Source organism: Maylandia zebra, linkage group LG1, assembly GCF_041146795.1.
Source record: "Maylandia zebra isolate NMK-2024a linkage group LG1, Mzebra_GT3a, whole genome shotgun sequence".
Taxonomy (NCBI): Eukaryota; Metazoa; Chordata; class Actinopteri; order Cichliformes; family Cichlidae; genus Maylandia; species Maylandia zebra.
In genome coordinates, this window is record NC_135167.1 from 17,075,402 (window position 1) to 17,093,064 (window position 17,663).

Genomic DNA, 17,663 nt, shown 5'->3' on the forward strand with positions numbered 1-17,663 from the left:
TATGTAGTATTCACATGGTTTGTTCCTGAGATCAAGGTGGCTGGTTTAATTGAGCCTGTACTGGACCCAGGGCTGAGAGTGCAGGCAGAGGAACATCGATAAACTATAAAATGGTTCCAATATGGCTAATCGATGTGGCTTTGTGAGCAGCTCCCTTGGGACTTTGATTTTCCTCTCAAACAACAATCCAGGATCTCTGGTCTTCAAAGCCAAACTCCATCTTTGCTGTTATTGTAGTTGTTGCTTTCCCCGTGTTTGAGTGATGTCACTGAGGTCGATTTCATCCCTGTCCATAAAGACTCTCCCACACTTGAATCACCCAGGAGACAGCTTCGCTTTGTCTGTGCAATGGTAACAACAACCAATAAAGGTCAGTCTCCCATGGTAATGGCCAATTGGGTTTGTTCCCGTTATTGGCCCTCTGAGCAGTGGTCAACAGATGGAGAGCTGGCATCACTGATGCAAGTTACACTCCAACCTTCTGTATCCAGGCACTGCTGTGTGATTCTACTCATCTTCTCCCTCAGCTTGTGTTGGCCTGTACATTACTCTATCATGCACAGCTTTTGTATGAGGAGGACCGTCACAGTAGAGTCACAGGAGTGCTGCCAGTGAGGGCTAACCGTCTAACCATTTCAGCTAATTGCCTCATTAATGATTCACTGGTGTTAGGCTGCTCTAGCACTTCGCTGTGGGGAGCAAATTGTTCTGATTGGTTTGCCTCTGTCAATTATTGATGAGGCAGTGAGCTGAAGTGCTAACACCTGGCTTTAGAAGTCCAAGTGGCCCTGCATTCCCATCACATCCTCTGTTATCACACACCTTGGGACTACATTCTGTTTGGAGAGGATGTAGTCTTGACGGTAGCAGTTCTCTGAGAATGGACGTAGCATGCCCTGGGGTAATAGCTGTGAGCATGTTAGCTCAAAGAACACGGCTAGCTGATGTGCAAAAGCTGGACAAAAAAAGACAGTTGTAGTGATTTGTGCCGTAACTAACCGAAGGCAAACGCACGAAGAGGCACCACTGATGAAGCTAGACTGTGTACATGTATTTATATGCAACTACAAATAACAGCAAAATCTAAAATACTTGATTATAATAATGGAAAACTACTAGAAATCATAATCATAAATCATATTCTTAAGTGTATTTTACCATCACTCATCATGTCCTTAGGAATCATGTTAGGCAAAATTAAACAAAATATAAATAGATAAAAGTAAAAACATTTTCCACAAATGGATACAATGTAAATACAATGACATAAAAAATGTATAGATTCTACCAGCATCAGTGGAGCTGTGATGGTATGCAAAGCAATGCCAATACTTTGTTTATGGTGATTTATAATGGGTGCAGGCAGTACCTTTACAGTAGGGTCATGTAATTGGATCTCCAGTAGATAGCAGCTGAATTCCACTATAGTCTCTGTGTCTAATGGCCCACCCACAAAGACCTCCCTCTGGCCACACGAATCATTCTTTCACAGTGCACAAGATGCTGGAAGGTCTCCCGAAACTTTTTAGAAACACACAACACAATAAAGAAAATGTGTAAAAAAAATGTTTATGGTTCAAAATGGTAAATCACAACCAGACTAAATAATATTTTTAATAGAATTAAATTAGACTCACCCATGTTGTTAGTGAATTGCCTCATCTCTCCTTGGCCTTAATTGAAGCTGATTATAGAGTCACCCCCCCATGCTGACGCCACTGTCACTCTGAATCTCAGCCAAGTGGGCTTTCCATGTACACTCACAGGGTGGTCATTCTGCCTTTGTTTTTACACTGGGACCAGTGACAGCAGAGCCCATCCCACACTTCAAGTGCAGTGACTGTTGCTTACTGTGTGTCACAATAAACCCTGGACAAGCACGCGCAGTTCAGACAAGGGTCCTGTATTGCTCACAATGTGGACTTCACTCACAGTCTTGAGGTGTACTTTGTGTGTGTGTGTGTGGGTGTGTGTGTAGGTGTGTGTGTGTGTGTGTGTGTGTGTGTGTGTGTGTGTGTGTGTGTGTGTTTACATATCTTTGTGGGGACCAAAAAGTTTACTATACTTGTGGGGACCAACAGCCCTTATGGGAACAAAATGCCTGTCCACACGAGTTTGAAGGCATTTTTGAGACTCAAAATGTGGTTTTAGTGTCAGAGTTATAATTAAGTTATGGGTAGGTTTAGGGTAAGGGTTACGGTTAGGCATTCATTTTTGATGGTTAGGGTAATGGTGAGCAACTAGGGAAAGCATTATGTCGCTTAGATGTCACCACAAAGATATGAAAACACAACTGTGAGTGTGTGTTTGTATGTGTGCGTGCGTGTGTTCACGGCGTACATGGAAAAGCAACACTAGTCAATTGCAGTATGACTCCCACTTTAATTCTTGTCTTCCTTTCTTGTCCAACCCCTCCTCCCCCCTTTCTCTTTCTGTCTCTCTCCATTAACAGATAACCTAATGACTGAGCAGTGATGACATCAAAGCGACTGACCAATTGCACCGAGACACCTACAAAGCACAACATTCAAAATTATTTCCCGAAGAACAACAAACAAGGCCCGCTGGAATTCTTCAAAATCTCTACAGCGATTCTTGAAAAGCCTCTTACTACCCCTGTTTCCTTTCCCAATATTTTACCTCCAGCTTTTTTCTACAAAACCACAAAAATAAAAAAGAAATAAAATAAAATAAAACAAAAATAAAAATAAAAATCACAGAGACTCATAATCAGGAGATGGTTGATTCTCTTCGATGGGAAGATCACTGATGCATGCTTCTGTAAATAGATCACAATAAAAACCCTATTCTTATTCCTAATATAGGAAACGTACCGAGTTGCTCTCACCAAATTCATAAACCTTCATTACTGTGAATAGAATACCCATGGTTCAATATTTTCCATATAAAATCAGTATTCTTACCTATTCAGAGCCAATGTAGCTATCATTTCAGATATTGCTTCTCTAGTCTTTGAAGTTAATTTAATTGTAAAAACTGTACTTACAATTGTTCTTATTCTCAGCCTAGTCTTCCTCTCCAGTATCCACACTAGTACGTGTAAATAGAGACAAATGAAGACAACCGCATGGATCAGACTTTAGTGTATATTTACCACGCTCTTAGATCACAAATCTCAGTATTTGGATATTTCAGACAACATTTTTGAAAGTTTAAAATAGCTGAAGATATTTTCTGATGGCCAGTGATTTAGTCTCAGATACCTGGATACTGTCTGAATAGATCAAATTTATCCGGCCACATTACAATGATTATACAACAGAAACTCCTTTGCTATCATCAGTGAATTCCATTGAGAAACAGGCAAATTGAACAGAAGAAGCAGGCAATTTCCCAAAGCCATGATTCTAACATAGCACCTCTAAGTATTAGGTTTAATATTTGATGTACTTTTTTTTTCTTTTTGTTTTTTTTTATATATAATTTACAGATTTCTCCCATTGTCTTCTTATTTATTATTTTCTACTACAACAACTGCCCTGCCCTCTCATGCCCACTTCGTAACTGTTGTAGCAAAGCTGCTGTTAGCCTGAGAGGGACACGTTTTTTTCTTTGCATGGTTTGAAACTGTGCTCCAGTCCTGAGCCTACACAGGGGCAAAAGAAGACCTCAGTAACTGCAATGTAGAAATGAGGATTCTGGCCTCTGCCTTCAGTTGACTATGAAGCTAACCAAAAGGACTGACTGACATCGTACCAAGCCAATGAAGAGATGACCTCAAGGATTAGGCCCTCACTGGTGAAGACAGAAATCCTTTTGCATGGACAACAGGGATAATTTCTAGCTTGTTGAAGACTCCACCGTTGTGCATCCTCTACCTCTCAGTGTTCTGCTGTGCATCAAGAAATCCATGTCTTCACACTGACCCCCCTCTACTACCCCACGTTTCTGCTGCATGTCCCTCTAGAGCCTCACGAGGAGAGTTCAGCATTAAATGCTTTGGATGGATCTATATGGCAATGGGAGAAACCAAACCAATGCCCAACAAGTACACACATATGACGCATGCATAGAGATGCTCAATCATACACAATGCCTCTCGAATATGTTGCTGTATATATGTACACTATGTCAAGTATGTATAGTCTCAGATGCTGTACTTTGCATGTTGATTTGTAGATGGAATGTGACCTTTATTCAAACAAGAGGATGAGCAGGTAGTGAGTGGGTTGACTCTCTAAACCAATGCAAGCCCTTTGACAGCTTTACATCTCCATATTTGATGGCAGGAGATTTACAGTAAGGTGACAGAAACAGTTTGATGTCTACTGTGACATGTTGTCTTCCAGCAAACAGCAGTTCTGATAAGGTTTAAACTCTCTGAAGGAACACATACTGTCCCTGCTGATGTCACACAGAATCTGGCCACAGCGAATGTGGGTAGAAGAAGAGAAGGAAAACTGGGGCGCTCCAATTAAGTGGCTGCGCACAAAGTGGCATAGGGCATCCTGCCAGCAACTGTCTATTCATCCAGTGTCAAAGGGATTTGCACGTCTCAATGAGTGTATGCACTGACAGAGAAGTCCAAGAGCAAAGCAGAGGAGGGGAAGGAAAGGAAACAAGGCTGGGCTGAAAGGAGTTTTTTTTTCTTTTTTTGTGTAATTTCACAGCTTCTGATCAAAATTTAAGGTTGTACTAAGCTGATGTTGACATACTTTACTGGTCGGTCCACTTATTTGTCAATTTTTAAAAAATTTTCAATAACCCCTTGACCCCATCTATTACTATCATACAGCTCTCTGGGCTGTCATGACCTAATGTCCTGTCTAAGGTTAACTTTGTGTTAATGAGTATGGCCCTCTGCTCCACCAGATGTTCACCCTTGTGGCCAAATACCCAATACCCTCTATGCTTCTGTAATGCCTGCCCACTACATCTGTACTCTTTCTGGATGCAGCTGCAGAAATTTCTCAACCATCTAAAATGCAGTTGAAGTAGGAAACGACATCAACTCTGCAAAACAGGTGCTTTCTTTTGGAGTAAAATTAATAAAAGACATAAATCAAAATGCTGCACCATAAAAATAGAATTTTAGCAGAATACATGTGGTTGCCTAATTTGTGTGTCTTACACAAAGTAGGTCTTACAATTTATGTGAGCAAATCTTCTTAAATCAAATATTGTCAGAGCACACCAAAGCTATTTACAGTCAACATGTAAACTGACTTGAAATTTGGACTTCTGACTTAGTGGTGATTAGTTAAGGAAGATTTAAAACACAGAAAAGGATGAAGATGTCATTCAAATATGAGACTGTGTGTGGTCTGAGTGTCAAGGCTTTCCACTTTGTTAGAAGTGAAACAAAGATGAAGCCGTATGTGACAGGTAGATGTGCTTTCCATGTTTTTGATTGCAGTGTTTAAACACCACCCAGCAATAAAACTGGACAGGACCAGAACAATATAGACAGCTATACACCTGAACACACAAAACGTGTGTAAATGCCTACAAGCACAGAAGCACATCCTTGATCTTTTTGTGACAGACGCACACACACGCGCACAGCAAGCTAATCTAAACAGCAAGGCTGTATGTAAACAGATCGTCGACATAATGGGATTGTTCAGTGTGCAAACAATAAGCTGTTAGTGTAATCACAGGTCAAAGATATATTACCCAGAGGGCCACGCTGTATGTATATTAACATGATGGATACGCTGGAGAGGAGGGGGCAGGGATATCAGGGATATAGAGCTCTACTGATTCGGATTTACCCCCTACTGGGTCTTGCCCGCTGCCTTTCTCTCCTCTGGCTCCTTCATATGGGCCCCACTTAATCAGTCTTCTTCTCATCTTGCTCCTCCCCCCATTCACCCACCCCTTTCTTATACACCAAATTCTTCTATTTCTTCACAACGCTCCCTCTTAACTACTTCAGTCATGTCTTTAACACAGTATCTTCATTTACTTATTTCCTCTCCCTGTCGCCCCTGGGCAGATTATGATCAGCTTCGGTAAAGTGGTCAGTCCATCTCTGTGGTCAGTGGGGTATCAGGATAAAGTAGCTCCACAATCTTATTTTTGGATTAGGCCAAGAGAGGTCTGGCTTATACTGGACTACTGAGGTGCTTCACCCATGTCTAATAAAAACAGTGAAAGAGCAAGGCTAGAAAATAAAAGACAGCACCATGTTGGGGAAGAACAATGCATGTGATAAAGAGAGATTGCTACGTGTTCCCCTTAACTATGTACTGTGCTTGTGTGTCACAGTGAGTAGCAGCATACTAGAGCCATTTCGGGCAGGATAAATGCCGCAGAGCTTACTTTATAAGATCTCACCTTATTAACTTATCTCTACTTTATTTGATTATGATCTAGCCCATTCTCTAAACTGGTTAATAAGTCCATGTCCTCCTGACTAAACACTTGATTAGTGTCATCACCGGCTAGCTTGTGTGTGTGTGCTGCATATGCCTGTGGATCATTGAAGCAGATGCACACTGGGGCCAAGTGACAGAGTAAACACATAGACAGAACACTGCAGAGGAAAAACAACCTGAATAAAACGGGCCTGTTTGATTATTTCAAGTCTGTCTGCCTTCTGGATGTGTGGCTGAAGATATGGTGTAAAGCTTTTGTGTGGACAACCAATGCTCAATACAGAATAGTGAAAAGGCAATGTTACATCAACTACTTCATTACAGCTGCTGGCAGGTCAAATCCCGTTATAAAACTATCCCATGAGTGTGAGACAGTTGCTTGTCACAGGCAGCTAGTTAATCCTATGCCAGCTGCTAAGCAAAGTTCTGTTACCTTGCCTTGTGAGTGATTGGTTGTTGCTATGACAATCGTGCCAGCAAAGATACTTCCCAAGCCTCAGGCATCTTAACCATCAAGTATTGACACTACGCATACATGTGAATCCTGCCAAGGACACAATGCTGTAGCAAGTGATAGCTGCCCCCACCCCTGGCACACAAGAGAGAGAGATCACTGTTCTGAACAGGGAATAGCAAAATGTATCATAGAAAAAATGCATGACTAAAAGGCGATTTATTGGAAAATATGAGTATAAATTTGACAAGCTAAGATTTTCTAGTAAGACCCCAAAATGATTTTTAGTCAAAAAAGCTACAAAAGACTCACTTAACACTGTATAACAGAGTGGCATGGTATATGGAGCTCTTTAAGTAACCACCAATCATGAAGGATGGCAGTACAATTTCCAGTGTGAATTTTAAATTCTTATTTTGTGTTTGTGTAGCATTAAGCTACACAACTATAAACTTATCCAGATGACCTCTATCCTCTATTTCTATGTTAAGTAATACTGCAATCAAAGTTACATACAGTAACTTTGATGACAGACACATGCTTGACAGCAGCTCTTCTCACCATGCAACTCTGTACTGCAGAAATATGCAGCAGCATACATATCCATGCCCTGCTCTTCTTTCTGTCACACACAGCTCCTTTTCATACACACAAAAACACACACTTTGGCTGTCTGTGTCTATGTCTGATGGAGTGTCATGATTAGCAGTGACCTCAAGCTAGACAGGGATGGGGTAGTGGGAGTGGGGTCAAAGGTGGTAGGATTACAGTGAAGCAACCCGTGTCAAGTCCTCTACTTCAATCCTGACCTCCAGGCTGACCTGAGCCTTTTGAAAAATTATTCACATGTATGAGGTCAACATACTGTGGGTACATCAACACATTACTCACAGAATATCTAACTCATGTGTGTATTTGAACTAAGAGAGGACTCTTAAAATGCTTGAAATGTAACACATGAAGTGGTGTGGACTTTGACGTAGGGATACAGTGGATGAAGGTTGGTCTCACAACCAGACAGCAAGAAAGACAGAACAGCCCTCCTTATGCCACATAGCTAATGGCAGGGATGAATAATAGAGCCTTTAAAGCCCTTACTGCCACCTCATTCTGGCCTGCACATAAGCTTGAGCTCTAGGTGGGCAGTTAGCCATCAAGCCCCTCGCTGAGATGAGATGAGCTCCCAAGAAGATTGGGGATGGGGGTGAAGAAAATCGGATTAACCAAAATGCCTCAATTGGAAGAAATGCTCTGGGCTGACCTCATTGTAATACCATTGATAAATGCTGTAAACCAAATCTTTAGCATCTGATTAGATAATGGAGGAAATCACAACCTTTGTCTGTGGGATGCAATGGTTCAAAACACACAGAATGTGAGTTTTTAAAAACAAAAAAACGAGAGACAATAGGGACTTCTACAAATAGCCAAGTTTGCTACTATAGAAACAAATAAATGGGGAAATAATAAATTGCCAGGAGCTGTGGACAGGTGGCATTTCAGTCTGCACCGTTTAGCTGTGCAGTCTGGTTTCTGACAGCTTGATTTAGTCTCCCACACCTGAGCCAGAAAACAGAGAGAAAATTAACGGCAGGGAAAACAGCTTAACTAGATTCCAATTTGCCTGCTTTGAAACACAATTGATGAAGCTAATGCACATGGAAAACACAGAATGCAGTTTTTGGTAGAGTACCAAGCTTACTTTGATTGTGCGAAGTCTGTGCACACTAATTCAGGGTCAGACAGGAAGGTAATAGTACTAATTTAATTTACCCCTGTTTTGTTCTATCCTGCTTCGGGGGGTGGGGGGTAAGGGTTTACCTTTAGGGTGTAAAACTGAGATTATAGTGGCTCAAGAGGAGATAACATGCTGTTCTCCCTGCTGTGATTCGGGTGTAATCCTTCAGTTTTAGAGAAGTGAAAAGTTTGTAAAGTCCAGAAAGTTATGAATACATCCCTTCTGGGCCCCCTACAGAGCAGAGAGTCTGAGACAGCAGGGGATAACCATATGCTATCAAAGTGTTCTTCAAAGCTCCCATCTTTAGTCGACTAAATTATACAGTATCATCACATATACCTGACAAAAATAGAAGAAACGTAATTATGCAGCCTAATGTACTAATGGGGGAAAAAACATTACTAGAAAAAATATGTATTTCGGAAGTCTGGCCACTTTGAAAGGTAAATAATTTTCTTTTTCACTCGAATGCGTTTGTTTAAACTGCGTTTGTGCTCCAGTAGTGTGGGTCAGCTCATCATTTTGTTTTTACATGCTTTTAAAATACTGCTGCTGGTGAACAATTAAAAATTTATGATTCCTATCACAATGAGCTCCTTCACTGTTACCAGAGGTTAATTTGTGCTCGCCCCTCATTTCAATTGTACCGTAGTAAATGTCCACATTATTTCCCACATGGGCCTGGATGAGGGGTTTGATTATCCAAAGGTAGACCTTGGTTGGCTCTGTTATTATCAGAGGGGCCGTAAGCTGCAGTAACAGCTTCTAGGGTCTTATTGCCATGGCGATCAGCCCCTTGCCACTTGGCCTCCGTGACCCTAGTCAGAGATAAGCTTTATGGGAAAGCACATTAACATGCTCTGGCAGTCACCTCCCTCCTTTATCAAAGGCAGTTCTGTGAAATCAAGTGTTTATGGACCCCCAGTGAGGGTATAGTGCTGCTGATTGCCCATATTAGAGGTTGACTGTAAATGAGCTCGAGGTGGACAAAGGACTTGTAGCAGTTGGGAGAATTGAGGATACGTAATAGTGATGTTATCCTCACTAAATGAGCAATATCTTTAATGACTGCAACACCCCATGAGCAGGTTACTAGCCCCTGGATTACAAATGCTGTCTGCAGCCTAAATATATCCATGTCTTCCATTCTTTCTACCAAAACTGACAAAACTATAACAATAAAAATGCAAAATCTGCTTTTGGATATGGTGTAACATATTTTGTAGTCATTTATTCTATTCGCACTATACTGTAAGTGGCAGCTTTTTCTTCGACTGTCTTCTCATTTTTGTTGCACTACATCCATTAAATAAAACATTTTAAAGGCCTTTTTTCTACATTTCCAAGCACACTGATGTGGGCATTTTTCTGTGGCTATGAAAGGCACAATTCGAAAAAGAATGTGTCAGTGCCGAGTGCCTGCTTAGAGCCTGATCGCTGATATAAGATCATCTCAGTATGTCCGCAATGATGGATGGTGATAGCCCAGTGTCTTTGTACAAATCAGGAGGCCCTCCTGTTGTCACTGACTGGACAGATACAGCAAGCATGAAAGAGAGAGACGCAGCCACAGCTTAATGTCCTTCTCTGGTGCTGTGCATGCTCTTTCCTATTTGCTTTTCCCTTCACGGCACGGTTAACATCGTAAATTAACCTTTCCAAGCCCCCTGTGCTCAGAGACTAGTGCGCAATACAGACAAAGGGAAAACTAGATCTCTGTTATGCAATGCGGTAGCACTGGTCAGAGACAAAGCCTGTTACAGAACTGAGCTATTCCTTTTGCAGTGAAGGGCAATAAAACAACACACCTTGTTTAGTCGAGCAAACATTCTCTTTTATGTGCATGTCCCATGTACTCAAATCAGTATGAGGCTGCTTTTTGTTCTCCATCCTAGAAATGTAAATGAAACACATGAAAGAAAATGTATTGTAGTCTTTTCTTCCTAGTTCAAGTCTGTAAATAGGATGTAAATACCAAACAGCTATGCATGCTAATATACAAGCAATTTGTTCAGGTACTTTTGTAATCCCGACTTCTCATATGGCATGTAGTGACGACAAGAAGCAAACACTGAAAATCATAAGAAATTGTAAACACGGATATGGTTTGTAAACAACTTCAAAACTGAAAAGTATATGTCTTTGCTGTTAATGTTTTCTTACTGATAACTAATGCATTGGCCTGCCATTTACTACACTGCTCTGCTCATGTTACTTTTTATCTTTTTTATGTTTCGTAAGGTAGGGCTGAGGCAAAAAAAATAAATAAATAAATCACTGGTTTGCGGTCTAGTTGGGATGGGGACTAAGAAGCTGAGGGGAAAGCAGTCAGATCATGTTTGTAGGTCTTTTGCTTTTTTGTTGATTTGTTTTTCTTTTCTTTTTTTGAGTTTCTTTTTTCCATTGCCACTGCATGTTTACATGCATACGCTTAATAATTAATGACATATTCTGAATGTCTTCCACAATAAATCAAGTGTTGTGGCAAAACTACTTAAAAGTAGTGAAACTGCGGTGCAATTTTAGTTATTTCACCAAAAAAGTCTTATCACCAGCTTTAGAGTGTGCTCTTTAAAAAAAGGCATTAATCTGTTTTCTATAAAAGAAATAACAATTCTGTAAATGTCTGTAAATTCCGATTAACAACAAACTACAAAGCTGGTACAACAGGCAATTTTGACTCCAAATTGTCCAACTCATGACATGCAAGGGAAAGAGTTTTTGATATTTTTTTTCTAATATTAAAAGAATAATAATGTCCAATGAAAAATGATAATCTATATTTCAAATTTGCCTCTGCCCTAGCAACTCTAATGTGACATTTTATGAAAACAGAAATAGGGAGGAGTGAAAATAAAAAATTGTTTTTGTTTCTAGAGGATTTATTTTCAACCATGTTAGAACCATGTTAAATCCCAAGGCGCTCATAGTAGATGGAAGTGTCTAATTTTTAACCTGTGCTAAAGATATTTTGAATTTAATAAATAATTATTGTAAAGAGAAAACATGTCTGTCTTCTGAAGTCTCTCTTGAATCCTTCTGCGTACGAGTGATAAAGTAAAACTAAACAGTGAAGGGAAACTAAACACAATTACAGAGTTTAGTTATAAAACGCATTAATCCGGTGTTGTGTCCTGATAAACGCTAGCCCTGGTCTGTAAGGGAGCCTAACTGCTAGATTTTTCCTCTTTTTTATATCTTTGGTGGAGTACAAGGAAAGCAATTGACACAATGACCTTTGACCCCTGGCGCCCAGTTGTATAAGACGGAGTGGAGACCTCTCACTTCACCTTGGCTTTGGTGAACCAGACTGTCTATTATATGCCACTTTAATATCGCAGAGATTCCCATAATATTTGTGAGTTCTGTGGCATCTGTTTAATTATCATCATTCTAAGATTACTCCTTGCCTGAAACTAAAGGAATGGCTAATACTTTTGTGAAGGTTATCAGACTCAGTCTTCAATTAATTAAAAGTCTCTTGCACAGAGCAAGGGAAGTTTGTGCTTTGTATGTTTCAACAAATTGTTTACAAGAGGACACATTCAATTAGTTATTTCATTATCGCCCTAGGTGTAATCAATTGACAATGCCAATAACAAAGCCAAATCAATTTGTGAGCTGACTTCAGCAAATTTCTGTAAATGACTGAAGAGCACTTCTAGGTTCGTGTTTTTCTGCACCGTTTACACAGAAACCCCAATCACGGGCCATGCTACCGTACAGGCCATGAGAATATTTGCAGATTTGAGTGTTTCAAAGATGTTTGATTCGGTGGCTTCGGTCAGGAATTCCACATGTACACACTGTCTTCTGCAGGGAGCAAGGTTCTGTATTTTTCTTTGCTCCTCTTTTCCCCTCGAGTGATATATGGCAAAGAAAGAAAGAAGCACTCGCTTTCCCTCTGTCATTCCTTTCTCTCCCCTCCTGTAGCATAGATAAACAATGCGAGTGACAGTCTCTCATCACTCAAGAGGCTGAATCTCTGGCCCTGACCCGATAACATCAAGTGTGTGTGTCACCTGTCAAGTGGCTTCTGTCACACTTCAGTGGGAACTCAAAAACAAGACTCTGTGCATGTGTGTGTGTGTGTGTGTGTGTGAAGTCGATTGGGGGATGGTGTTGTGGGTTTATCAGTGCCTGTTGGCATGCAAGCGCAGGCCTCTTTAGGCATGAGTGGAGTTGAGAGTGGCGAAGGGGGGGGTTGGTGCTTCTGAAGGTATGCCAGGAAACTGAGAAAGAAGGAGGGGGAGGCGTAACGACCCAAATGAGAAGGACTTGTGCAGACACTGTGAAACTATCTCATTTTGTAGGCTCCGCTAGTCTCATTCTCATGTTCAGAATGGACAGGGTGATCTGGGAACGCAATTATTTTCACCTATAAAAGGCAACATATGCCAAGATCATAAAAGATCTTATTGGACAGTAATTTATTAAAGCAAGTCATAGAAATGGAGAGAGGTAGGGCACTAGCTATAATACGAAGGTGTCGTTCTGCTTCTCATTAGGGGCCAGTGTCAGTGAAATTCAATACTCCAGGTGGCTGACAACAGAGGGTTAGAAGAGCTAAACAGAAAGATGCCCTCTCTTTATAAGATCCTGGGGAAAAGGGAACATTTACTGCAGCTATATTGTATTGAAATTCCATTCTTGATTCGTTTTCTGTGTTTCACTGGAAACTTCCAAAGTTGAATATGTGCAGGACAGGCATCCTTACTATGATTTATTTTTCCATTTTATTGGATAAACACGCGTTTTCTTTTTCCAAAGGTACGAATGAACTGTAGAGCTTTGAGGCTAACAATGATCATCATCCTCATTGCAACAAACAGCTGCTACTAAGCAGAACTGGCATCCTCTTAAATGGATGAGTGATCTGAGACAGCGTGTTTGTTCCTATATTTCGAACGTTTAAATCACTGTTGAGCCCTGAATGAGCAATAATAAACTATCATTGTGATCCTCACAATACTGAATGATGTGGATTAGCCAGTGGGGAGCAGATTGTATTGAGGAACTTATCAGCATCTTCTCATTATCTAATACACGAAGTGAAGGGGGAGATGATTATGCTATGGCACATTTAAACCAGAACAATAGAAGCGTGTGTACCTCTGTTCATTTGTTGCACAAAATGAACAAGGCAGATATATGCTATTGTCTGAGGTTATTGTAATGTTAAAATACAGTTTTTTTGTTAATGTAAATGATTGTAAATGACTCTTCTTTCAGACAAGAGCAGGTTTTTGTATTCTTCACTGAGATAAATACCATCACAAATGAGGCGCGACAAAACAAAAGCAGAATACAGAGAGAAACGGGCAATTGTGATCGAGGGAGGGAGGGAGGGTTTTTGTGCAAACCTATTGTGTAATGTTTGGCAACACGCTTGCATGTTTGTTGTCGTCTTTCACACTGACAACCACGTTCTGACACACTCAAAATGGAGGAACATCCTGCACTGCCTGCAATTTTTGCTCGTTTTAACCAAAAATGTGGCATATGTCAGCATGGTGTGCAGTGTGTTTTTAAAAGAATATAATGGAACATTTCTGGCCTCCCCAGAGCTCTGATCTCAACGTTATTGAATCAGTGTAAAATCGTCTTGATAGAGCATTGAATGTCCTTCAAAAAGCCTGGAGAACAATTGCAGAAGACTGCTTACAGAAATTAGAAGGAAATTTGCCTAAGATAGGATGTGTTGAAGAATGAAGGTGGTCATAGCAAATATTGACTTTCAAGCTTAGTAGAATTGTCAAAAGTTTCTGCCTTATACACTGGATTTCCATTTATGCTTGCACATGCTTCAAAAATTACATAATAATGGATTTAATTGGAATTAGTTCCCATTTTACTAGAAAAAAAAGCATGAAGGTCGGTTCTAGACTTTTGCACAGCATTTAAGGATTTAAAGTTGAACTGCCAACAACTAGACAGAGATAAAAGTCATATCATTCCATAACTCCTGTTGACATTTCAAATAATCATGTTATTAATTTATCAACATCAGTGATTTTTGCCCTCATTTTTCACTTTAAAACGTTAAGAAACTACATTTTAAAATAAATCTGTTTATCTCAAGTATTCCGTAGAACAAAGACAATCTAAGAGCCTTACATCTCTACAAAGTGCTAATACGTTATCTATATTACAACACACAGAAGTGAAATTGTGTTACCAGCTAATTAGTCAAATTTACACATTTATGCAAATTCTCAGTGTGTATTGACATGATGTTTGAAGACATTTGCTTTTGGCAACTTCTAAATCTACGTTTTCCCATAACCTTTGTGTTCAGTTCAATCACGTATTGATGTAAACTTGGTCAAGGTTGCACAGGCCATTTGGTCAGCCTGTCGAACACGTCCAGATCATGTCTGCCCGAACTGTCCAGAGAACACAGAAAGCTCTAATCCCTTGTTTGCACTGTAATCAATGTCAATATAGATCTCAGACTAATTACATAATCATACTTGTATCAATAACAGATGGAACTGATTTCTAGACAGTCCTTTATTTATAAAAGTGGTGTAGCCTCATTATAAGGTAAACACAGAATGTATCCTTGACTTTCAGATACAAATAGTACATGCAAATTCTGAAAGCAAGTGAAGGAGCTTATTTGAAGTCCCTCAATGAACTTCATTAGTCACAGCCATGCATTCTTGAACATACAGATGCACATCTTAAGTCAGAGTCATATATGGACACACACATGCATCCAGTATATTCACACAAGCACACAGCCCCTTGGACATGTCTCATTAAATTCAGGTGAGCAGATTAATTAAAATGATATTTAAATCCCTCGGGGCTGTAAATCTGCACTACTGGGGGTATATGTCACACACGCATACAGACACACAGACATACAGATAAAGCATATTGCATGCTGCATAGAAATGAAAGGTAAAGGTAAGATGAGTCATTTGTGGGTAGGCATAAACAATTATGCAAGCAATGAGTAAATCAAAGAAAATGAGAAAATATCAGAATGCAAACTTTCTCTACTTTGTCTGGATTTTACATGAATAAATAATTTGATTACTTATTAGATCAATGCTGAAAATGTTAGTCTCAATTTTAAAAATCTTTTCTAGCATAAGTATCAACTTTTGTTATTACTTAGAACTGTCACACTCTGAATCCTTCTGCTATGAAGAAAAAAGAAAAACAAATAGGGGCGAAAGGAGAAAAAACTCCACCACACGGCATAATTATCAAAATTATTTTTTTTTAAATGCTTGTCTTACTGGATCTTTTTTGCGCATGAATGCTAAAATGTTTCATTATTACGTCTAAACCACTTAAGGCTACTTCACCACATGGTGACACTGGGGGTTCTTGAAAGGTGAATCAGCCATCTGTATTCATATTGACATGGGGTGTTTATACACGATATCAACAAAATGTCATTGCATACTAACACAGAAAGCTCAAGTGTTACGTAGGAGGTGTGTTTCGCATATGCTCACCTACTTTCCCACCAATCACATCGAGATAACGGATATGAAATGAAACTTCAGAGCACTTAGATACGTGCCTATCATCAAAAAGGAAATGATGACAGGAAGTGTCAGGTGTACATAAGTCTAATGTCTTTCTTCTTCAAGTTAGCCTCTGCATTTTGAAACAGAGTATATTTTAAAGTTAATAGCAGTTTTAACCGCTCGTATTTTTCACGCTTGCTTCGCGTTATATTTATTCATATTCAGGTTCAGTGAATTGTTTGAAGTTGACCCGAAGAAAGAAAGTGATTAAACATGAAAAGTAAACGAACAAAATAATAAAACCATCAACTGGTATGCTCCGAGCCCTCTCGTGACCTTCACCTGCTGGAAAGGTGGAGAGGCAAATTGCATTAGAGAATGGCACGTCATTCATCTGGGCTGTACTTGGAGGATCATTTAGCTAATTTAATGATTAATAAGTTTAACACCTCTTAATAATTTCATTTGGCCCTCTGATTGAAATCCTGGGCTGAGCGCAGCGGGAGGCAGATGAGGATGTCTGCGACTGAGACTGCCTGTTCGAGGCTGAGCAGAAACAGCGAGGTGTAGAGGAAAGAGAGAAGAAAGAAAGGAAGAAAAAAAGAGAGAGAGGGAGAATCTCCCTGAGGACGACAGATCAGTCTATTACCACCATGACCTTTTCCCTTCACTGGATATGCCATTAGAGAGGAAATCTGAAAGTAAAGCCTTGATTAACACAGTTATCCAACATGTTAAAAGAAAAAAAATGGAAAAGAAAAAATATGTTCCCTCATTAGGAAAATGTTCTGCATTATTAATGTTAGAGAAGCCCGGCTAAGTGGACCTCAGAGCATTTAGAATTCTTGCTTTAACCAGAGGTGATCACTGTAGAGACTCACAAAGACTATATGATACAACATGATTGTGCAACAGAGTGACAAAAGAATTTACTGGAAATCTTGAGACTAATGAATCTTCAGTGATCCAACCTTAATTCTTGGTGACATTTAGTCCAATTTGATGATGTGTATGACCTTTTTAACCGCTTCCTGATCTTGACAAACCGGAATTAAAATACACTGAAGAAGAAGAAAAAAAGACGAGCGTCTTCATTTTCACCTGTTACGAAATAAATTATGTGGTCAGAACTTTCCACGTTTTTGGCGAACGTGCATGTTCATTTTTCTAGTACATTTGTTTCCATCTTCGACACACGGAGGAAGTAAAACATCAGCGTGTCAGTTCTCACGATCTAGCAGCAGAACATCAGCAGTTAGGCAAGAATGCTCTCGACCGAAACTCATGACAATCATCCGGGGGTGAATCTAAGCACAGTGAGCTGAAGTTGTGGTAAGATTACAGTCAGACCTGATCACAGAACTCTGATGGGTGTCTCGTAGGTGGGATGACTTAGCTCTGAGCCAAAGCTTCACAAGCTCGCACACATTCATTTTATAAATACCCTTCACCTCAAGCGCTATATATGCCTCTTACTCCAGTAGCAGTTTCACCTCAACAGTCACATCTACACAGTCTGTGTAGCTTAAGCTGAAAACAGAAGAGTAGCCACAAACTGCTCCAGTATCATTGGAAAATGTGTCCCTGAGTGTTTTAGCCACTCGGTGTACTTGTGAGATCTTAGAAGTCCGGAAAAAACT

The 17,663-nt window shown here is 39.9% G+C and overlaps 1 protein-coding gene across 1 annotated transcript in view; it reads left to right on the forward strand.

Moving 5' to 3' along the window:
• The window catches only part of mafa (MAF bZIP transcription factor a), a 76,179-nt gene extending 64,641 nt beyond the window's left edge, over positions 1 to 11,538 (forward strand). The window contains exon 3 of the mRNA XM_004539408.4: positions 2,453 to 11,538. The gene's annotated coding sequence lies outside the window, so the exon portion shown is untranslated. The remainder of the gene's footprint in view (positions 1 to 2,452) is intronic.
• Positions 11,539 to 17,663: the final 6,125 nt, after the last annotated feature.